This window comes from Centruroides sculpturatus, unplaced genomic scaffold (assembly GCF_000671375.1).
Source record: "Centruroides sculpturatus isolate CEXI.00-Female unplaced genomic scaffold, Cexi_2.0 scaffold254, whole genome shotgun sequence".
Taxonomy (NCBI): Eukaryota; Metazoa; Arthropoda; class Arachnida; order Scorpiones; family Buthidae; genus Centruroides; species Centruroides sculpturatus.
In genome coordinates, this window is record NW_019384488.1 from 94,698 (window position 1) to 120,737 (window position 26,040).

The 26,040-nt window shown below is 30.5% G+C and overlaps 1 long non-coding RNA gene across 1 annotated transcript in view; it reads right to left on the bottom strand.

Moving 5' to 3' along the window:
- Positions 1–7,550: 7,550 nt before the first annotated feature.
- Positions 7,551–26,040, bottom strand: part of LOC111621662 — a 24,381-nt gene continuing 5,891 nt past the window's right edge. The window contains exons 2-4 of the long non-coding RNA XR_002756122.1: positions 15,427–15,650; positions 7,685–7,775; positions 7,551–7,610 (exon numbers count right to left, since the gene is read on the bottom strand). This is a non-coding gene — a long non-coding RNA (uncharacterized LOC111621662). The remainder of the gene's footprint in view (positions 7,611–7,684; positions 7,776–15,426; positions 15,651–26,040) is intronic.

A 26,040-nucleotide genomic window follows, 5' to 3' on the forward strand; every position in this document is an offset into this window, starting at 1 on the left:
AAATTTTTTGTTGCAATTTGAAAAATTGTAGACCTGTAAATTCCCACTGTTGTCCATCCGTCTGTATTTCCTTAATCTCGAGAACGGAGTTAGATGAAATCCGAGACCGGATATGGAAACCTTATAGGCAGGAGGCCCCTAACTATATACGAACTTCCGATGCAAACCGGAAGTCACATTTCAATTCAAAACTTTTCTCCTGAAAACAGTTAATAGATGTCCGACACGACTCCATTGCTAATGGAAAAATATGATGTACTGTACTGTACAGTACAGTACAGTACAGGGGCAAGCCACCACTAATTTGAGAGTATATATTTTAAATTAAATAAATTATGACAGCTAAAAACTGTCATTTGAAGTTTCAGCCTGGCATTGTGAAGATGTCACAATAATTGCTCGTTTCATTTAACTATTCAACTCTCTTTTTACTACTATTGTATACAATTCTATTTTATATGTGGATTTATGTTTTATTGGTGATTTAAATATCTATGTAAATAGGAATTATATATTTAAAAAAATAAATAGGTAAATGTACAGTCTTTGGTTAACGATTCTATCGAGAGCAAGATTATCATATTACAGTATGTATATATGCCGGAAAATCCGCTTTAGGTACTGTTTACATGTTTAGTAAATATATTTTAATTAAAATACTATTGTAACCAAAAAGTTTTGAATATTAATAATTTAGTAACCTATGCTTGCTGTTTGGAATGATGATGGACAATGAGTTCGAAATGCATTTCTAATATTAATAAAGTGTATATTTTTTAACTTTTTAACTTAAGAGAGAAAAATTTTTTATCTCTGACTCCGTTTCATCACTTAACCTACAAGACGTGTAGGTTAAGTGATTAGCCAGCCCTGGGCTACATCAAAGAAGACAACTAATTCTGCGGAAGCTCGTCATCGAAAAGTTTAATTGATCTTTGGCAGCAGCATAAGTTATCCAAATTTATGGATTTTTATAAATGTACTGTACTACAAAAAATTCAAAAAACATGATGTTGATTACCAAAGAGCAGTAACAACTTTTCAACATCAGCACAAACGTAGACATATAAGGAAGCTGACCAAAGAATTTTGTGAAAAGTTTTAAATACAATAGGGAAAATAGAATATTTGCGCGTTGTTGCTTTTAATTATAAAATGAATTAATACATTTAAAATAAAATTTTTGTTTTGAATTTTTTTTCTAATGTATGGCAAATATTTTTATTATTTTGTAATTAAATAAATCAAACAATTGTACATTTCCATTATTTCAATATTGTGTCTTTTCATTTTTAAATTATTTTCGGAACCCCTTTTCTTAGCCATACTTTTTTGAAATGATTCTACAAATTTTGATATAAGATGTCAAGGAAAATATGTATTAACTAGATTATTTATTTTTGAATATTAAATTTCAATATAACTTCTATACAATTTCATAATTTATACAAAAATAAATATGAAATTTGAAAATTATCTATTATTATTATGTTTAGATCGTTCTTTTAACTCGTTTCTAAAAAAAATTAGAGGAGAAGGTGGTATTATGGAACCCCAATTATATTTTAGTGAATTGTAAACAAAGTATAACTACACCCACATTTTTTGTGCGAAAAGTACTGGTAACTATTAAACTAAATGTTCCTAATTGGATTTTTCGCTAGTGTAACTGTAAGTATGATTTTTGAAGGATTTTGTACAAAAAGTCCGAAAGTAGGCTTAGAGAAAATCGGGTGGTAATATGGAACCTTACTGTATATTTTCAAAAAAATGCTTTAATGTAGCCAAAAACAAATAGGAAAGTACAAAAAATGTTAAATAATTACAAAATTATTTACTCCAATGTATTTTATCGCAAAAATGCTTTTATAATAGAAAAATATGACCTCCATCAACAATATATATTCCAGCAGCTCTTTTTCGATATTCTCAGGAAGAATTGGCTTTCTACCTAGTGTCTTTTTCACAAATTGCTCTGGAGGAATGTCTGCTTGCAAATAGAAAGTTCGGAGGAGTTGAGTTCCATATTACTGTAAAAGCACCAATGGGGTCCGTATTTCACGCATCGCCATCTTGAATTAACTTTTAAATGTCTGTCAAGACCAACATTTAAAAAACGTGAACATCACAAGAGATTAATATGTACAGTACCCCTAAGTCTCTGGAACGGAATACATGCACTAAGGAACCTACAACTACACTATTTATATTTTAAAAATAATTAAATTCACTTAGCACATTCAAAACTTGCGAATTTTGAAAAAATAAATAATAAATTTGCTGATTAAATACGGACAACCATTTAACTGAAGTAAAACGGGTTTTCCCCTTGCTATAGATGTCTGCCTAGTTCAATTCAGCCACAATCCACTACAGTTCGCCTTTATTATCAGTTCGAAATGGGGTGGTTCCATAATACCCGCAATGTTCCATAATACCACCTTTTCCTCTATTATTTTAACTCAAAAAAATAACATTTTAGATCTAAGTAAAAGGTAAATATTGCTTGGGAAATCTGAATATTAAACAATCTACTGTATCGTTTCATTATTTACTGAAATATGCTATCTACTTATAACCTGTAACACTTGCGAATAATTGATAACACTAAAAGCATCCAACACTATAACGTGCATTAATAGGCCGAGTGATTAAAATGACAGCCTATCGCTCTGAGGCACCAAGGATTAAATCAGGACGGTCAAAAAATCCCAGGAATTTTCAAAGGATAGTCGTTTTAGATATGTCCGGCCGCATCCCTCATCAGCCGGCGGGCCCATTGTAGACCTGGCTGAATAATGGGAGTGCAAAAAGGGCACTTTTAGTGTTCATAGGACAGGAAATTAAAATACTGTATATCACATTCACTTAGAATTCGCATGTTCAGGTGAAATGTGGGTCGTTACGACTATACGTAAAATTATTACGAATACTAAATAATTACTACTATTTGAGAATCCTTATCCTCTCTAGACATAAATTTATATACTGTATAATATATAGCTATGTTTTAGTTCAACGATTCAAACTGGGCTTACGTAAATAAGCACGACCCAAAGAACCAATTTCCAGCAAGAAACTACAAACTACATAAAAACAAACTTTTTCACACGTGCGAACGGTCATCAGGTTAGCCTGATGACCGTTCGCAGTTCGAACAGAAAAGCATAGTCGCCAACCATCAGCGTTTTGTGTACTCCGTCAGTGGACCGGCCGCTTTTCCTTTTTTGTCAGTTTTTAAAAAATTCGATATTATCACAAACACTTCATTTAACGAATCTAACATCAATATATATGCCTAAGACATTGTATTTTATTACGAACGACTGAAGCGAACCAGGACGACGTTCTCAGATTCTTTCAATTGGGAAAGAACCAAGATTAATACAGTATTTTTATATATGTATGTCGGTAATGTATGATAATTTTAGCTCAAATGTGATCATTTTAAATGACAAACGAGATAAATTGCATCTTAAAGTCTGACAATGTTAGTACCATCATGTTGATGGTTATATCAATTATGGTCGACTCATCAAGGAAACGAGTTACTTTTACAGTTATACCAAATTATTGAGCAGCGCTACAGTTTCTCCGCCCAAAAGAAGAAACATCTGATTCATTAAGAATATACGGGGCGCATGGTATGAACTTTCTCAAGAAAAGAACCATCATCAGTCTTTCTATTTTAGAAAGATTACAAATCTTTGTAAAATAGTAAGTCTGATGATGGTTTTACCACAGCATTACAGGGCCTCCCTTGCATTGCTGTGTGGCAAAAGGAAAAGATTTTCAGTATGGTAAGAAAAAGACAGAAATAGGAAATAAATAACTAGAAAAATGTTTGTCCTTAATTAAGGACAAACATTTTTCTAGTTATTAATTAATTAATTTAATTGCAGTGAAAGTCAATAAACTGATTGACAGGAACTGTATAAGTACTGTACATTGAAATTATTAACAAAGCAAAACATTGCATAAATGCATATAATAGGACAATATCAAGATTCGTGATACATCATAAATCTAGGTGTAATTTATGACATAGCCCGTAAACTATTTGACCTTTTAATTTTCCCGGCTGTTATATATAATAAGGGAAAAAGTGTGGCGATCATGCAAAAAATGACTTTCCCCATATTTTTGTCCTGAGCATGAGCATGGGCTCAGGACACCTTGAAATGTCGAGAAATTCAAAAAAAATTCGGGGGTAATTTCTGTATGTATGGATGTTAATGTGTGGGGGAGTACGATTTTGTTCATCCTATTTGATGCTTAATAACTCGTGCTTTTCGTTGAAATTTTCTGAAATTTTGCAGGAAGATTTGTTTATTAGGGAGACTGATGCTAATAAATTTTGGTGGTTAAACGTCGGGGTGGGGCGATAAAGGGGGTCGTGTCATATCTCGAATAGGATCTGACTTAATGACGATTTTACGCGTAATTAGCATAACGCGTAAAATACTTTATATATATATATATATAAAACTCATCCCTATCCTCAAAATTAAGTTTTTCGGAATTTTATAATAATTAAAAATATAAGTTCTTTTTATTAAAATATCGTAACAGATGGCACCACCAAATGTTGGGAGGCCGGATGACCGAGCGGCCAATGTGGCAGCCCGCCGCTCTGAGGGACCCGGGCTCGAATCTGAACGGGTCGAAAAAACCCCAGGGGTTTTTCGGGGGTGGTCCATTCACATATGTCTGGCCTGTCCCTCATCACCCTGCAGCCCCATTGTGGGCCTGGCCGAACCCATAATGGGCTTGCAAAAAGAGGCCCTCTTAGTGCCCACAGGGTGGAGAGAGTTAAAAAAAACCCAAATGTTGCCGGAAAAGTTAAACAACTCGTTGGATTTTTTAAATTGTGATTTTAAAGAGTATAAAGCTATTATTACCACACTCATAAAGATATTGCCAAAAATAGCTGTCAAAAGTGTTTATACAAAGAGATAATATTAAATTTTGTTTATTAAAGTATTTAATGTAGGCATTGTGCAATATCAATGTTAATGAAGAATTTTCTCCCTTTTTATGCTTTGGACATTTTTATTCAAATATCAGCGTTTTTCTACCAACCTCCCAGCTACTCTGTTCTAAAGATTGGCAACTATATATAAGCAATGATGTTTTGGATAAGATATATTAAAATTATTATATGACAAACTTCAAAAAGTGCTGTAATAGAAATTATGTTTATTATTTTTTTGATTAAGAAAAAATAGAAAAAAAAATATATCTCTGTACAGCTAAAAACTGTCATCTGTAAAAAGTAAAATTATATCTTGAATTTTTAATATAAGTACAAATTCAATTTATAAAATTATGACATAGGCATTGATTTCAAGTCATGTTATAAAGTAGGAGAATATAGCAAAATAAATTTAGTCAATTTGTTTATAACAAACTAATCAAATCTACCTTAGCTATAATCTCATATTTTAATTAAACAAATCTTTAAAGACTAATATCAATTAATGTACAAAATATTGCATTATTAGTGTCATTTAAAATCCATGTTAAGAATTCATTGTATTTTCAACATGTATTTAGATTTTGAATTTTAGGATTACAGAATAGGATTACTACTATGAATATACAATATGTAATATAAAATTCTATTTATAGTTATGATTTGATAACATGAATTTCAAAGATCATTTAGTAATAAAACAAAGTTAACAAAATGAATTTATTATTTAATACTCTCCTATTCACACTTAGATTCTTTAACATTATAAAGTCAACACACCTTACTACTGAGAAAGCACATTTATTCAGCTAAACAAACATTTTCAACCCATTTCATGGGCCATCATCAGGTTAAAGACGTTCGAATCAATGACTTTTCGAANAATATTTTAATCAGAAAATGAACTAATATTTTAACATTTCAAAAATACTGAAATACAAATATTCAATTTTTATTCTAAATATATATTCAAGGCAAGATCTTGTACTATGTTAGCAGACTGCCATAAACTAGACTATATTAACTTTCATGCCAAACTGATACTATGTATTGGTTGATCAAAAAGTTAAAAACAACTATGTTGTGTTCTGTTGGTTTATTTTAAATTTTCTGTATTTTTAAAATTATCTTTTAATTTAAAAATGTCACTTTAATTATTCAAACTTCTTAAATTTAACTCCATGACATTTAAATAAATTTTTCTATATCAAGAAATTTTTGTGTTACATAATTTATCTTACTTTTAAAGTAAATGATGAAATCTATAAAAACATTTATTATTGTAAATCTATTATTATAGAAAACACAAATTTTTTTTCTTGATAAATGAAGCTCAAAAAAGTTAATTGGTTGACAAGAAATAATTTTTTGGTTTCCTATCAACTGATTAACTTTTCATATATTTTGACATTTTCGCTGTGCATATTATATCCAGGTATGCTTGTTACTGATAAGAAATAATGTAGAATATTAATATACGAATGAAATCTATCTACTTTTATGCATTACATGCAAATATATTCAAATATTTGAGTCTATTAAAGTATTTGTTAATTTGAGAAGACAGAATTTTCTGCTGTCATGCAATTATTTTAGTATCTGCACATAAGCATTTATTTTTTATATGTACAGCAGAAATTTGTGCAGTCAAGAATTTTTTACAGCAATTAAGCAAAATTTCACCAGGAAATTGTGCAATTGCATAATCTGTGGCTTGATAAATATGTTGGCGCAAAATCAGGTGGTTGAATATGATAAATAATATCTGAATTGTTTAAAAGCATTCTACAATGATATGATTTTAAATTGGATGTTAATTTAGATTAAAAGTTAAATAAATTAAAAATACATTCTGTTGTAAACTTTTATGTTTGTTCTGAAAAAATTTTTTATAATTTTTTCAGAACCAACTTTAAAAATTACTTTAAAAAATAATTTATTTATCTGAGTGTTGCTTAGTAAAATGGATTTTAAGCTGATTACTAAATCTAAACCTTTCATTGCATATCTCACATACAAAAGGTTTTTCTCCTGTGTGAATCCGAAGATGCCTGATTAGATGTCCTCTTCGAGCAAATCCTTTTGTGCACACGTCACACAGAAATGGTTTTTCTCCTGTATGGCTCCATAAATGATTATGTAAAGTCCCTCTCCTGGCAAATCTTTTTTTACATATATCACAAGAAAATGGCTTCACTCCAGTGTGAACCCTTAAATGCCTTTTCAGATTTTTCTTCCATCTGAATCTTGTTTTACAGACATCACAGACAAAATGTTTCTTACCCGAACCTTCACTTTCTTCTTCTTCTGGAGGGAAAAAAACCAGCATAAAATTAGATATTTATTCTTGTCAATAATAGAGTACATCTACTTAAAACTATATTCATTTTATAATAAATTTTAATACTATAAAACCATAATAAAGTTTGCTTCAAATATTCAGTTCACTTTACATTTAGACCATTAGTTCCTTTTTTACAATAAATACATATTTATGATGAAATAACTTTGAATAAATAACACTTTTGATTTAATATTTAACTAAAATTCAGAAATATTCCTCTTTCTTCATGTTTATCTTTCATTTTTCTTAAATTTACAGGAAATCTTTATTTTCTTTTTTCATGCTGAATTTCTATAAATATTTTAAAAAGTTGAATCATTAAAAGCATTCACTTAAAAATAAAATAAAAATTATAAACAACAAACATTTATGTGAATAAATTGCACACTGTACTTGATGAAATTTGCTTCAGATATCAAATATTCAGTTAATATTTTCTGTTCAGGCATTAGTAACCTAAAAAACAATTGCATTATTATTACGATACAGTAATTAATCCATATCAACAAAGAAAGTTATATTAAATAAACATATAAAAATACAGTAACTCTAAATATATACAGGGTGTATCAGAATGACGTTTTAAAAATTTGGGGGATTGTAGAGGATGAAATTTTGAATGTTTTGATATAAGGAACCCATAGCCGGAAATGTGATATAAAGTTTCTACAGCGCTTTGCACTTTGCAGTCGATATGCTGAATGAAACAGCAAAATACAGTATTTATGACAAGTTTTATTGACAAAATAGTACAGTACAGTCAAACTGTACATCGAATCAGTGGCTGCACTACTTTAGAGTAAATGTTCAATGTGACAACCACCAACTTCATTACATAATGTGCAACAATGAACCTTGTTTTGTCCAACTCTCTGTAAGATGCCATGCTCCCCTCTGATGGTATTAAATGCTGTAATGATGTGCTCTGTAAGCTCGTGAACTGTTCCTACTGGTGTTGCATACACAAAGGAATTTACATAACCTCAGAGGAAGAAGTCAAGAACAATAGCATGATGTCAATGGACAGAAGAGTAGCTACCAAAGTGAAGGGCGGTGAAGCACTTCCTACCGCTGTAGACAATTTATATCACATTTCCAGCTATGGGTTCCTTATATCAAAACGTTCAAAATTTAATCCTCTACAGTCCCCCAAATTTTTAAAATGTCATTCTGATACACCCTGTACATATACATAAATATTTTAACACTTTATTGTAATTAATTTAATTCAATCATTTATTGATAATATTCATAATACTGAATATATATTAAAATCATAATCACAAAAAAATTAATCTATATCATCTATTTTCAAACCCAAACAGTAATAAGTAATTAGTAATAAATATGTCATATAAATGTAATTTTTTTTGTGTATAACAAAATTGAATAAATTGTCTATGTGTATTCATCATTGTGAGTAAATATGTTAGATGTTAATGTTAAAAAAAAATTAATTTGAAATTCAATGTTACTATAAATTTTAATAATGTAAAATTTTAAGTACTTGTATAATTATTATACACTATTGTTATTGTAAAGTTAGAAAAAATACTCAAGAAATTTGAATTTATTTTATATATTCAATAATTTGATAACTCCTTTTTCCTAATTTTCTGTATCTACATTTCAAAGGATTACATATCTGATTTAGCATAATTTATTTATATTTTGCTTGAATGTTATTAATTCAATTCGTATTACAATGTTTTTGCTACTTATACAGTTTTAAACTTGTTTTGATACAAAGCAATCAAAACTAAAATTAGTGGATTAAAGATATAATCCACTTGTCCATTTTTGGAGAAATTTTTGTAATGATGTAGTATAAATGAGAAATAGGATTTGAAATAATCATTTATAAATTTAGCCACAAATATTTTTAAAATATTTTATCTGTAATGTAAAAATTTATAATTGCAATCCATGTACCCATTTGTATGACAAAACATATGCCTATTATGGAGTTAAACTATATTTGTCAATCTTCTAAAGAGAAAATATCCTAAAACTGTTTAAGCTTAAAAAATATCTAATGTATCAATTATCAAGATACTTTTATATTTTATATAATATTCAGGGGTCATTAGTAATACTATTTGATATTTTCCACTTCTAAAGTACTTACACCACTGTGTAACTGTTTGATATGAAAGAGTATTATTGTCTTTAGCTTCTACTAGTTATTCATGATACTGTTTTGCAATTAATCCATATTTAACAGTAATTTTTACAAACTAGATGATATTCTCAGAGTCAAAAATCTAGGAGATTCTTACGAGATGTTTCACTTGATTATATTATTAAAACATTACTATTGTATGTATCATTTTCAAACTCATATTACAAAATTTTTGAGAAAACTTAGTTTACACATGCATTTTCTTCTCTTAAAAATCTCTTGCAGTTTTTAAAATAAAAAATAGTTTCCATGATTTATCAAATGATCCTCATATTTATAACAAAATTTAAATCACAAAATATTTTCAAGAGAATCTGTAACATTTGATTAATAAAGTCTAACTATAGTCTATCGTCACTACCAAATGTTAAAATCTTGGTAATGAGTTTATATCTTAACAAATTCTTTTTAAGTGTTTTGGTTGTAAGCCTTTAAAACGCTTACAACCAAAACACTAAAAAAGAATTTGTTAAATAATTTAATTTTCAAAAGTTTTAAAAACTTTTGAAAATTAAATTATTGAAAAAACATCATTGGGCTGCAATTTGAAAAAATTGTACATATATAAAAGCCTACTGTCTTCTGTCCTTCCTTAATCTTGAGAACAGAGTTAAACAGATGAAAGCCGAAACCAGATATGAAAAGATTAGGGACAGGAGATTTCTATTAACTATATATGAATTTCTGATGCAAACTGGAAGAAATGTTATTTCAATTCAAAAATTTTTCCCTGAAAGGGGTTAGATAAATGATCAGCATGATACTATTGCAAACAGGAAAAGTATGATGTACAGAGGCAAGCCACTACTAATTTGAGGTGAAGAGACATATATTTTAAATTAAATAAATTTAAAAAATATGATTAAAAATTGAAACCTGGCATTGTGATGTCATAATAAATAATTGCTCATTTCAATCATTTTTTCCATTGCAATGAATAAACCAAACAAATATAATAGAAAATTTCTAAAATCAAGAATATGCACACCAATATCATTTCCAGAATTATGGTAGAAATAGTGGCATAGCTAGGACCTTTTAGGACCTTTTGTCTATCAAACATACATAAAAAGTGAAAATATATATATAGACACAGGGAAAACCTGTGAAAAAAATAGGACACTGTTGCCAATATTGTTATTAAGCACAATTAAGTGCTTAAGTAGATATGATGATCTATAAGACCATCTTCAAGAGATATCATTGTCAGAAATTTCTGACAATAAGCAACACTTTTGTGGAAATTTAAAATTGTATCTGATGTCTTGTATTATCCCAACAAAACAGAACTCACCTTTTTATTGCATTAGATCAGTAGTAGTCAATAGCATAACCAGGCCAGGTTGCCCTCCCCTAGCTATACTATTCTATTGACATGGCAAATAATAGAGAAACAAACATATAATCATAGCATAATTCATATCAATTGAAAGCATATGAGTATCAATCAAAAATAAAAATACTGATTTTCTCAAAGGAAAAACTCCAGCAACAAGTTGCATAACTTTTCTGGCTAGAGTTAAAATTGTGAGTGATGGCATGTTATGAGATTCTATTAAAAAACTTTTTATATTATTATTACAAAATGGCAAAAAGCTTAATTTTGAGGGTAGAGATAAATTATGTATAATCTGACAAAATGTACAGACACTACTGTACTGGACTGGTACAAAATGTACAGACACTACTGTACATTTTGTACCAATCCATGCTGCCATATTCTGATCTGTTTATGCACTTTCCTTAATCAGTCTGAAGATGACACAGTACTTTACTATATTGTGTTAAGATGAATTGGAAAACTTGTAAAAATATTAACAAACATATTATGGCTACGGTGACCATATTTTTTGGGGGAAAATAAAGGACATATCGAAGAAAGAAAATAAAAAAAAATACCTTATAAAATTCACAAGTTTATACACTATCCGGAACCTGTAACCACTGGTGTGTGATGCATATATACTGTATATCGCTGTTGACAAATGTTTTCGAGCAATCTCTTTGCTCTTCTTCAGATCGACTGGAATTCCCTGGACAGAGTGTATTCTATTTGTTGGGATCGTGTGTCAATTCTGACGGAGTGGGTCCTTTCTGACATGCACGGTCTTGTGGTGGGGGAGGAAGTGGCGGGTTGGCATTCAACAGTGATTGCCAGGCCAGAGACAGAGTCAGCACTTCCTTCTGGTTAACGCACGTGGTTAGCTGGCCGACACTGTAGATAGCTGTGGCCTCTAGCCACCTGAGATGCTCTTGGTGAGGCATGTTGATGATAACAGTAGCTTTTTCGAATCGCGCTTTGACTTTGTATGGGGGTAACTTGTTCAATATATTATTAAAAAATTTTTTAAACTTTGCGTCGAATTTACAAAATAAAGGACAAAATGACTATTTTATAAAATAAATAAAGTTAGAGGACAGAGCAATGAAATAAAGGACTGTCTTCTTAAATAAAGGACGTATGGTCACTGTAATTATGGCATAAAATCAATATTCACAATAACTCATATATACATAATATTTATTTTATTCTACACAAAATTCACAAAAGCTACTCATGCTCCAAGAATGAGAACCCCAACATGTAGCAGTGTGCATGGCCACATCCCTACTTTTGCCTCAATTCTTGCCCAGTGGTTTTAGTGTGTCCAAACAAATTGTGATTTGCAGAATACTGTACTAGCATACTAAATTATCATCAAACAATTCCAGATTATTGGTTACTTTCTAGGCAGTGCCAGATTACTGGACTTAAGGATGAACTAACCACTGTGGGAATTCAGCTGAATTAATCAATTCCCCTTTAACAATGGGTAAATTTTAAGTAATGCTAACATTTCCATCCCAGTTAATGTGCAATCTTCAGGTTTGGACAGTTGAAAGTGGAATGTAGCTCAACTGTCAAATGGCCATTCAGGTTGAAAATGCTAGCATTATTTAAACCTCACCCATTGTTAAAGGTGCATTGATTAATTCAGCTGATTACAGGAAATTTTATAGATCAGTAGTAATAAATGGTGTGCTTTATTAAATTACAGTAAATCCATTGGAACTTGTACTGTAATCTAATAAAGCACACCATTTATTACTACTAATTACTAAATCACTCTCTTGTCCTAATTGTCTTATAGATCAATTTCAGGTTAAAAAATTAAGCAGTTAATAATGTAAATTGCCAAAAACTATATATTAAACTTAGTAATACTGTAATATATTTATGTGTAGTAATAAAATTAAATTAGATACATATATAAAAGTGTTTTCAATATACAAAAAGTTTTAACTAAATAATAAAGTCTCTTTCTGTGCAATACTTTTCGAAATTACTTGAGTGATTTTAATCTAAATTTTTTAAATTTTGTTATTTTAAGCTAATTACATTAAATCTGACTGATATTTTACATCATTAACCTACTTGAGTGTTTAGACATAATACTATATTAAAGATATATTGGGTTGATCAAAAAGTTCATTCATATGTTGATATTAATTCAAGAGAATCCACATTACACCACTAGAGAAATTGCAGAAGTGTTATCTATTACTCAAAAATCAGTTGTTGGCCATTTACAATTTACACCACTTAAAATACAAATTGTGTTATTTTCTTTAGGTATCACATCAATTGAGCAAGAAAAATCTGAAAAAATGGAATATTGACCATTGATTTGCTGCTGAAATAGATGGATCTCTTTTTGAAGTGGTCAATTACTAGTGATAAAAGAATGGATTATTTGTGATAATGTACAGCAAAAAGAATTGTGGAGAAGGTAAACCAAACCCCCTGCAATACAATCAAAAGATGGTTTACATCTGAAAAAGATTATGTTGACAAGGAACTGTACCTCAAAATCAGACCACGAATTCAGAAAAGTACTCTTTCCAATTTGATAATCTGAAGACAACCATAAAAAAAATGACCAACATTAGTAAGAAGAAATATTGTGGCTTTCTAGCATGGCAATGCTAGACCTCACACATCTTTGATCACTCAGAAGAAATTATTGGAATTTGGATAAGATATCTTATGTCATCCACCATGTGTTTTTCAATCTTAAACCATCAGATTATCATTTATTTTGATCTCCTCCAGAATAGTTAAGTCATTGAACTTTTTCTCCTACAATGTGAAAAACCACTTAGATATTTTGTTGAGGAAAAGTCTTCAGAATGTTTTGAACATAGGTCTACCTGAAAGATGGGCTAAAGTATTAGAAACAAAGGTACACATATAATTTAATAATGTTATTTTTTAATTTAAGTATTATTTTTGACTAAAAATCAAACTTTTTGATAAACTGATCATTATTTAACTTAGAATCTTTCAATTTTAATTTTCAAAATGATCTCACTTTTGATCAAATTATTTGACTAGTTAAATTCGTAATAACTTAAACCTGGAATGTACAATTTTTAAGTGTTGCTTCAAACCACATTAAATAAAGTTATTTTTAAATGTGCACAATATTATAGTTAAAATGTACTGATGAGGGCATTAAACGAACATTTGTGTGCAAATCCAACAACATATTACTTTAAACTCAAATTTATCATTTCATTTTAAATTAAAATAATGCTATTGCATTTATGTATATTTAGACATGCATATTACTAGAAATAGATTATAGATTACATTAAAACATTAGCAGGCTGCATATTGTGCATTCCTGCAATAAACAGATTTTAAAAAATAAAATTCTCATAAAAAATGAAGATTTGCTTTTATTATTTTAATTCAGAACATGACTAAATTACAAAGTCTCTATGAAATATATAAAGTTAATTAACAATTATTACTATAGCGATTGCTTAGAATGAAAGAAGAAAAATGATTATTTTTGCGATTTTTGAATGCAAAATTATCTTTTAAAAAATTAGATTTAGTAACTTTCTGTAGATGTTTTAAAGATCTAGTAAGTGGATTATAAAAATTTATTCATGAGATGAATAAATTATTAAGAATGCACTGATTATTGATTATTTTATGCTTCTAAATTGCAATATTTTTTATTTTTGTACATTATCTGTAACATTATTATAGTTAATCTAACAGAATTAATAATTATTGATGAAGATATAAACAAAATCTTATGTTAGAGTTTCAAACAGTAGGAACTATTCATCATAAACTTTCCGTAAAAAATAAAATTCAATCCCAGATAATTATATTACAATAAATCCTAAATATAATTTTACAGAAAGAAAATTATACTGGTACATTAAAAGAACAATTCTAACAACATCTAATTTCATTATTAAGTAAAAAAAAGTATTAACGCTGTCTAAAAACTAAAATTAAAGCTGAAGTATTAAAGTAAAACAATAATGCCAACAGACAGCGTTAATACTTTCTTAAACTATTTGGCGTCGTACGAAGCAATTTTGAGCTAGTGAGTAAAAGCATTAAAATGACATATTTTATTAACAATTATATTGTTAATAATATAACTTACACAATAACTTGGACATTTTTTCATACAGTACTATAGAAATCACTAGTTATAAATGAATTTACAAAATTTTAACTCAAAGTGTTTGCTGTATTACTTTTAAGATTCATCAGCAAAATGTCATTGAAAGTTTGCAAGTTTCTTATATTATGCATGTTTAAAGTTATAGAAATGTATAATTCAAATATAAATAGTTTTGAATTAAACTTTGATATATTTGGTAATAACTATAAATATTATAGTTTATTTAACACGAAAATCTTAATGTGACTCATTTTTATATAGGATATTAAAAGTTATAATAGGAGCAGAGAGACCAGTACATTAAATCTTATATATTGTGAATACAAAAATGAATTATGTATATTGAAAAATAATGTCAGTGAAGAAAAATCAAATAACTGATTAAATTACAGAAGAAACAGACATGTCATGTTGTTTACATTTGCTTAAATGAACAAATCAAACATCGTACCAGTTTTAAACAAGATGTCAGGTGCCATCTCACAAACTTCTTCGCTTAACTTAATATTAAGATGCACTTCGAGCGAATCTGGCGTATTAATTTGTCTTCATCGGACTATAAAATAATAACGGCGACGTGCACAACTCAAGCAAGACTGTATACAAACAAAATCCTATCAGGCTTTCCCGGATGACTCCACACGTCAAAATTATCACACTCCGACTGTACGCCCTCTTTAGTATGAAAATTTAAAATCAAGATATTAAAATTATTTTCTATTATAATAATATTTGTAATGATAAAATATAAATTATAAAATGCTTAAATTTAATTATTTTAGTTTGTTTCGAAATATATATTTTTTCTTTTTTGTACTCGAATTCTAATTGGATGTCGTTTGTTTATAAGATCGATACTTCTGTCTTTTATATCCGCCACACCCGAAATTGAAATTTAGATCTCGACTATAATTTATTAAAAGTAATGCGTATAGGTTTAACTGCCATACGTTAATGTAAAAGTTTTTAAACTAAATTTATTTCTTCGCCAATTCTTTTTTGTTAATAATACAACTTCGACTGACCACCTTTTCTATGTGAATCTTCCTACAGAAATTTAACTTGTGTTTTTCTCTTATAAAGCATTATTTTCTATTTAAAACATGTATTTTGTGAGCCAAGTTCCATATATTTATTATTATTATTATTACAATAAATATATTGTCTATTTTCGGTCCGTATATTATTATTAATTTAATACATCAAAAATTCATTATGTAAATTNAAAAAAGGTCTTTTTTTGTTGGTGGATGTTAGTGTTTGTATATGTGGAGGGTGTATGAATTTGCAAGGTCAAGGAGAGGAGAGATAGAGGATGTCATGTATCATATCTGGAGTGGTGTCGGACTTGATGATTTTAGTGGTTATTAGCTTTTACAACTTTTTATAAAACTCATCTCGCCTCAAAATTAAAATTTTGTCATTTTATAATAATTAATAATGTAAAAAGTTTTAAAAATAAAACATCATAACGAATGGCGCCATACGCAATTTTAACTATTTTGCGGTGAAGTTACGCAACTTGCTGGAATTTTCCTCGTGAGATTGTAATCGATTTATTTCATTCCCGCTAGATAAAATTTTTTGTTTCATTTTTCTCTCTTTATATCCTGTGGGTACTAAAAAACGTATTTAAAAAAAAAAAAATCTTAACCATGATGAGTTCGTCAGGCCAACATAAAGTTGGTAGAATGGTAAGGGACGGGACAGACTGTACATAAAAAAATTCCTGAGGTTTCTCACCGGACTTCGATTCCGGTCCTCCAGATCGGAAGAATGAAACATGAATCGTCCATCCATCGTTAGATGAAAGGTTTTGTATCGCCAATTATTATTTTCAAGTTAGTGTTTTTTGGTATTGTGTTCAGAATTTGTTATGTGAAACATGACAACCTAGCCCCACAAGGAGGTCATCACAGTTTTCAATGATTGGGTGGTTGTTTGGGTGGATAAGCCTTGGTATGAACTTTTATTGAACAATGGAAAAAGCGCGCTTCTCAAGCATCTTTTAAAAAATCGAACTAACAATTCCCGAACGATTTAGGAATACAGTACTCTTTGCAGGACCTTCCTACGAGGACTCCATAGCTTGACAGCATCGTATTTGACTATTGTTAGCTTGTTAGTTCGAGTCGCTATGAGTAATTTTTTTCAAATTCATGCAATTATTTTTACATAAAACAATTTTAAATTATATGATTTTATACATTTTATCTATTTATTTTCTATTTAAAACATGTATTTTGTGAGCCAAGTTCCATATATTTATTATTATTATTATTACAATAAATATATTGTCTATTTTCGGTCCGTATATTATTATTAATTTAATACATCAAAAATTCATTATGTAAATTTCTATCTGTCTGGTATTTTTTAGTAGGAAGATATTTTCAAAAATGTCTTTTTAAAAAACTTGAAAGGGGGAAATAACGAAGTGGGTGGAATTATTTTGATATTAAAATGCATTCATTCCTAAATGACGTTATTGAATTTTCAGTTTAACGTTCCAAATTTGAAAATTTTCCGTAGTTACTAATAGGGATTATTAGCGGAAAATGAGAACACCCACTTCATAGTTCATATTCGGGGCGTTGTTTTATTACGCCCAAAGGAAAGAATCGTTCTATATTTCTCAAAGTTCGATGTCCTACTTCTTACAATATTGAATTTCTGTTTTTATTAAAATGAAAATTTCTCGAAGAACTATTTAACTTATAAACAAGAAATCTGTTATTTTCGCTTTAATTCGACTATAGCGTTTTAAGAAATTTATATGTATACTGTATATAAACGTAAAAACATATATCGATATAATGTTTATATAAAACGACTGTAATATGAGAATAATTTAAAATATTTTCTGCATTGTGTACTTATTTATTTATTCTTAATGTTTAAATTTTTCAAATAATTAATTCTAAACACCAAGAATATAGTTGAGAAAATAAAGCGTAATTATTAACCGAAACTTATTAATATTAATCTTTAAAGAACTTTTTTTAATTAAAGCCTATTTGATGAATGATTTTTTTCATTTACATCGAGATATAATATTTCACACAACAGCAGTTGATAGTAGAATATTAGGTACTGTTTCATTTTGTTTTGGCTAGAGGTAAATTTTTAGGGTGGATATCACAGAAAATTAGGTTAACGTTTCTAATTTTCATTTTTTTAAGAAAAGTTGAGTAAAGAAAATGTATTGTAGAAATAAATAAGATGTTTCCTCATTAACTTAATAGAGAGAAAAACTTTTTAATCCTTATTCATTAATAAATTATGCGCAAAGTATTTAATGTTCGGGTTTTAAGTTATTAAATTTTTTAAGCAATGTAAATGAAACGCAAAGAATGAGGTAAAAAGAGCAATTGCTAAATCCAAGGAGGAAGCAAACGAGGAAATATACAATACTAGAGTCTGGAGGAATAGATGACGATAAAATGATAAGCTAATTGGCAAAGGAGGAAAGGAAATATAGAGATGTTTAACTAAAGCGATGGTCATAATAAACGATGAACAAGAACGAGTTTTCGTATAATAAAAGGAGATAAGGAAAAGATGAAAGAAGTCCTTTGACACCTTGATGAATGCAGAAAAGATAGAGAACTAACGTAAGTTGAACACACAGCTGAGAATACGGAGTAGGTCAGAGAGGAACAGGAGAGGAGGCCTCTGGAAAGCATGAAAAAGGGAAAGGAAGTGAGTCGGATGGAATCTCAGCAGACGCTTTCAAAGCACTAGGGAAATAGGGAGTAGAATATGTAATATTCTACTCCCTATTTTCGGTTATGTAATATTATGTAATACGATAATATGAGGAGAGAAAATGCTTGCAAAATGGAGAGCCAGTACACAAATTCCGATTTTCAGTAAGGACAATGTGTAAGAATGATCTAACTACAGAGGAAGTAAAACTGATGAGCCGTGAGATGAAACTATAGAGGAGAATAATAGATAAAAGATTGAGATACAAGATAGATATAAGTGAGAATGTGGATTAATAAAGGAAATTTACAATGGATGCCATTCATGGGTTGAGGGAATAAAGAGATTCAGAAAAAAGCAAAAGAAATTACATAGGATGTTCATAGACCTTGAAAAGGCTTACGACAGGATTTCGAGGGAATTAATATGAATGTATCTTAGATGATCTCATCTAAGAAGGATGATCTCAGAATATACAAAGCTGATGATAGGTGTGCTTGATAAGCATCAAACCAAGATTTTAATATCGAGTGGAGAGACAGAAGGATTCTCAGTGAGAATGGGGGCGGACTAGGCATCAGCATTGAGTCTCTTCCTATCCCTTATTACATTGGATTCCGTAGCACGAGATGTACAGAGGAAACCACCGTGGTGTTTGCAGGGCCGTCGAGAGGATAAAGCTGGATATTTTCCCCAGGCCCGGAGAAGCCTTAGAAACCCATAGTGTTTTCTACTCCTATTAAAAATTAATGGTAGTTTTACTAAGAGAAAATAAAATTTAACACTTACAAGTTAGTCTAAATATATAATAAATAGACACATATACAGATGGGCTTATCACAACAGTGAATGAGATTAATTCACAAATTCTTTAATAATAATTAACACCTTAGTAATGAGCTTTACAATAACGATGGTTCTTAATTGGTTCTTGGTGGTTCTTAACAATGGTTAATTAGTCTATTGTAGAAACTGAAATTTTTAAAGTTTATTTTATTAATAAAGAAACATTCTACGTTTTCATTTCAAACAAGAAAAGGCTAAAGAAACTCGCTAAAGGAAAGGCTATAAATTAAGTACGTTAATGAGGTTTCCTTTTTATTTTCTATTAAAAATTTGCAGTTTCTATTCCTTGAAAATTTGTTTTTGGAATTGTTTACAGTAAAATAAGTTTAAAACTCAATAATTTATTGAGTAAAATAAGTTTAAAAATAAGTTTAAAACAGTAAAATAAGTTTAAAACTCAATAATTCAAAACTCGAATAATTTATTATTTTATAGTTTACGATTTTATATTCTTATTACTGTATGTAACTTTGATTTATTTTTACTAGTGTTGTAACGAATAGTATATTCGGCCTCAGGCCGAATACCGAATATTCGGCCAGGAGCGTGGCCGAATAGCCGAATATTCGGCCAAACTATTCGGCTTGATTAACGCACGTACGAAAATTGGCGCGCAAACCGCATTATGGCAAGGATCCTGCTCTCTATTGGCCCGCTGTCACTACGCTTCGCCAATCGCGTTAATTCTTGGCAGTTGTAGCGGACAGACAAGAGTGTCATGGAAGTATGTGATAAATGATGATATCAAATGTGGATAACAATGAAATGACCTACACGTGTAAATAACGGAAAAAGAACAGAGAAGGACCGCGAAGTGAAAATGTGAAAATAAATATGAAATTGAGTTGATAACATAATCGAACAAGTCGAGGCAGCTTATTGGCACGAAATTCGCGGCCGTCAATGCCAAACAATTGTTGTCATAGACTTCGGAAAGCTAAATGCTTGTAATGAAAGTCACTTAGCGTGCACGGGCGAAAGCCTGGGGCCGTTCGGGCTATCAAGCTGTCTCGAATCTGTGAAATCATAACTGTGACTTATATCGACGTCCTATCTGTCTCTTTTCTCCGTTATCACCAGGCTGAGTCACGTAATTGTAAAATGGGAACTCTACGACGGAAAAGTGACGAATCGAAAGTATCGTGAGCGCGTATTATGATGTATGCACAGGCATACATGGATTAGAGCGATAGAGGAAAGAGAAAGGGAAGAGCAAAGACGAGCGCTTAAAAAGAAGGATAGGCAGGGTCAGACCCTCAGATGTGCGAGGATTCTCCAACGATAGACGTGTACGTGTGCTGATCTTTGTAATTATAAATTGTGAATACATGTGACTAATATTATTTTCTTTTTTATTTTGTGCATGTTACAAGTTATAAATAAATATAAACAAACAACACTAACTCGATAACATTAAATCTAAACACCACAATGATTAATTTATTGTGTTTTTGTTATTTATTACTCCTGTTTTTAGGTATTCGGTATTCGGCCGAATAGTGAAAAATAGGCCGAATAGGCCAAATACCGAATAGTAACCGAATATTCGTTACATCACTAATTTTTACTGATTACTTTGTTTTATTAGCTATGAAAAGGGAATGTATAATATTTGTGATGTAAACAATAAAAGAAATCAGAGAAGTGGTATTGAAAGATGATTGTTTACTGTCACAAATAACAATTCAATGTAATATTGAGAATTAATTAAAAGAATAATTTTTTCAGTTTATTTAATTACTTAAGTTAAAATGTCAAATTATTCATAATATTTTAACATGTAAAAACAAATGTAAAAATTTTACATTTATTTTTAACGCATAGCAATTTTTAAACGAATTTTTAAAGAAGAGAAAAATGCACATTTTAAATAGAAAATAAATAGATAAAATGTATAAAATCATATAATTTAAAATTGTTTTATGTAAAAATAATTGCATGAATTTGAAAAAAATTACTCATAGCGACTCGAACTAACAAGCTAACAATAGTCAAATACGATGCTGTCAAGCTATGGAGTCCTCGTAGGAAGGTCCTGCAAAGAGTACTGTATTCCTAAATCGCTCGGGAATTGTTAGTTCGATTTTTTAAAAGATGCTTGAGAAGCGCGCTTTTTCCATTGTTCAATAAAAGTTCATACCAAGGCTTATCCACCCAAACAACCACCCAATCATTGAAAACTGTGATGACCTCCTTGTGGGGCTAGGTTGTCATGTTTCACATAACAAATTCTGAACACAATACCAAAAAACACTAACTTGAAAATAATAATTGGCGATACAAAACCTTCCATCTAACGATGGATGGACGATTCATGTTTCATTCTTCCGATCTGGAGGACCGGAATCGAAGTCCGGTGAGAAACCTCAGGAATTTTTTTATGTACAGTCTGTCCCGTCCCTTACCATTCTACCAACTTTATGTTGGCCTGACGAACTCATCATGGTTAAGATTTTTTTTTTTTTAAATACGTTTTTTAGTACCCACAGGATATAAAGAGAGAAAAATGAAACAAAAAATTTTATCTAGCGGGAATGAAATAAATCGATTACAATCTCACGAGGAAAATTCCAGCAAGTTGCGTAACTTCACCGCAAAATAGTTAAAATTGCGTATGGCGCCATTCGTTATGATGTTTTATTTTTAAAACTTTTTACATTATTAATTATTATAAAATGACAAAATTTTAATTTTGAGGCGAGATGAGTTTTATAAAAAGTTGTAAAAACTAATAACCACTAAAATCATCAAGTCCGACACCACTCCAGATATGATACATGACATCCTCTATCTCTCCTCTCCTTGACCTTGCAAATTCATACACCCTCCACATATACAAACACTAACATCCACCAACAAAAAAAGACCTTTTTTGCATTTCTCAACGTTTCAAGATACCTTGAGTACGGTAAAAATCTTGAGAAGTCATTTTTTAACCGATCGCCTTACTTTCCCGCTGTTGTGTAATAGAGAGAAAGTAAAACGGACGAGCTAAAACAAAATCATACAATTTCTCGTTCATTTTTCAGGATATTTCTGAACAATTTTCGTTTTCCTGACAATTAAATAAATAAATAACTAAAATTTCGTACAGTTTGGTTTTCGTTTTATTCGATTACGACAACGCAACGCCGCAACTCATGGGCGATCTGTCAAAGGAGAGATACTGCAGGAAGGTCTTTTATAGGAAATGGCCCCTATTTAAGTGTTACTAACGTGAAGAAAATCCGGAAAACTCTACATGCTAGCCCGGTTGGTCAGGCGCGAACCCAGGACAAACTACCAGGTTCAGTGATTTTATCCATTCGATCACTGGTGGGTTCGTACAGTTCAAATAATTCCGAACTCGGCGGGATTGGAACCGACAGAATTCGGAAATTGGAAGATCGAACGTTTTAGGTTTAAGGAACAAAACTAAGGCTTAGTAAACTCGGGGCGGATCTACATAGAACTAATAGGGTTGATGTTTTCGAAACCGTGTTGTATTTGCTTATTGTGTACTGGCACAATGAAGTGACGTTTTTCTCAACACTGGGCTAGTTGAATCTTTTATTTAGTTAGAACGTTTTTTCCATACATCAACGTTTCGGGCATCAGCCCCTCTTCAGCTAACTAAATATATATAAAAATATTTAACAGGACACAAATAAAAACCAAAAAACTCACATAAATTTGTGTCCTGTTAAATATTTTTATACATATTTAGTTAGCTGAAGAGGGGCTGATGCCCGAAACGTTGATGTATGGAAAAAACGTTCTAACTAAATAAAAGATTCAACTAGCCCAGTGTTGAGAAAAACGTCACTTCATTGTGCCAGTACACAATAAGAACTAATAGGGCTTAAGCCCTGGTCCCCAAGGGCCCACAAAAATTGAATTATCATCATAAATTTTTAATACTTCTTCATTAACAATGAGCACTTATCGTATAGTAAAAAAATAGTTAATATTAATAATATAATGATAACGATAATTTATAGTATTATTTGTATTAACAAAAATGGGGTCACATTGGACTCTAGGTCCCGAAAAACCTAGATCCTCTTCTGAGTAAACTGATTATTTTTGAAGACTAATTCCAGAGTTCTACATTCCAGACTAATTCCAAGCAATCTACATTAAATAAGCTTCAAAATGATGTATAAAACGTGCGTAAATGTTATTCATATGCAAATATCTCAACGGATTGGAAATAGATTTCTCCTTGGCATATTCTGTATAAGTGTATATAAATAGAACAGATAGATACTATAGCGACTATAGTATAGTCATTATTTTTTTAATAATCAATCGTGATAATAATACGTTTAAATTAAAACTATAGTAAAACCTTATCAGCGGTGTGCGGCGAGTTTTCAAAACGTACCAGATAGATAAAACCCATTTTTCATACGTTATAATAATTATTAACACCCAGAAAAACTGCTTTTATTCGCACATTAATTTTACTTTCCGGCTTTGTTATATATAACAGAGGGAAAGTATGGCGATGAATAAAAATAAAATGACTTCCCTAGATTTTTACATCTTTGGATTCAGGAGATCTTGAAATGTCGAGAAATACAAAAAAGTCGGATTTTTTTCTGTATGTATGGATAGATGTTAGTGTGTTCACCCTCTTTGATGCTTAACTCCTGTGCTTTCAATCGAAAATTTCTGAAATTTTACAGGGCGGTTTGTATATTAGGGTTATTGATGCTATTAAATTTTGATGATTAAAGGTCGATGGCAAGGGGAGATAGAGGAGGTCGTGTGTAGTATCTCGAGTAGGTTGAACTTAATTAATGACGATTTTACTCGTTATCAACATTTACAATTGTTTCCTAAACAACACCCACCCCTACGCTTAAAATTAAATTTTTTGCTATTTCATAGTAATTAACAATATAAAAAGTTTTTAATACAAAGTATCATAACAGATGGCGTTACATTCATTATATCCAGAGCCGGCCCTGCCATAGGGCGAACGGAGCAGCCGCTCCAAGCGCTAAGTTCTATGGGGCGCCTCAGTGGTAAAGGAAAAAATATTTTTTTCACTTTTCGATATTTTAATTGAAAGCGTGTGGCCAGTATGTGAATGGCCTTATCTGTTGAGACGCGCGTGGGTCGAGTGTGTGGCTGGATTCCACCACCGGGCGCCATAATAGGATCTCGCTCCATCCTAAAACTTGCCTAGGGCCGGCACTGCTCACAGGCAATGAGAGGGCTGACTCTCTTGCAAAGGCTGCAGCACTAAACTCCACCATTCCTTTTTCCTACGATAAAATCAGTTATATCACTTTGCGACGCTTACTATGGAAGGAAGCTATTAACCATTGGCAACATCGTTGGAATGATAGTAACCATAGTATAACGTTTCAATTTGTCCCCGACTTAAAAAGCTTCTTTAAAATAAAATGGTTTACTCCCGATTATTACACAACTCAATTATTTACAAATCACGGAAAATTTGCTACGTACCTTGCCAGATTTTTAAACAGAACATCAGATCAGTGCCCAACCTGTATGATTGCAGATGGATCTCAACACTACATTTTTGATTGTGTGATGACCGAAATGGAAAGAACTGAACTGCGGCTATTCTTGCAGGAATTGAATATAGCTTGGCCGTGCCACCTCTCAAACATCTGGAGCAACAAAGAGATATTCTCTGCCTTTAAAAGACTTGCAAAAAAGATCAATCAGATCACAAGCCAACTAATCTACTGCTGACACTGACTTTGACTTAAAGACTGTCTACTTAGTGTTAGCTTTGTAATTACTATTTCATACGCAAATACGTTGTTACACGCGAATTTTATTTAATTATAAGTTTTGTGCATTTTATCCACAATTACGAGGTTCTGTATGGAATCTACATTGTATTTACTGCTGTTTGCTAACATTATTCTGTATTAATTTTTCTGTACGTAGTCCTGTGGAACTGATGTCATGCGAGTACTTAGTCTTATTTAGATGTAATATTACTTAATTTTATCTCATTGATTTCGTGGATTTTATCAATTATCTTGCAGTTCTGCATGGTATCTACAATATACTCTTGCTGCTTACATATATTAACATGTATTATCTTATCCTGTAATTTATGGACTTTGTCTTCTATATGCAGTTCTGCATGGAATCTACAATGTACTTACTGCTGTTCGCTTATGTTTTTTCTGTATTCATTTTCTTTCATTCGTAATTTTGTGGATTTGATGTCGCGCGAATACTTTGTTTTACTAAAGTATAGTATAATTTAATTTTATTTAATTATAATTTTATGGATTTTATCCATTAACTTAAAGTTCTGCATGGAATCTACAATGTACATACTGTTGTTTGTTTACATTTCCTGTATTTTATTTCCTTGGTAGTGCTCATAGCGGAGCCAAGGTATGCATTTATGCCTCCGTAAATAAATTGAATTGAATTGAATTGAATTATAGTGTGAAAGTGTGCTAAATTAGAATTCACCACAAAGGCAGACAGGATAAAGTAACAAAAGTTGATATAATTTTCCAATTAAGCT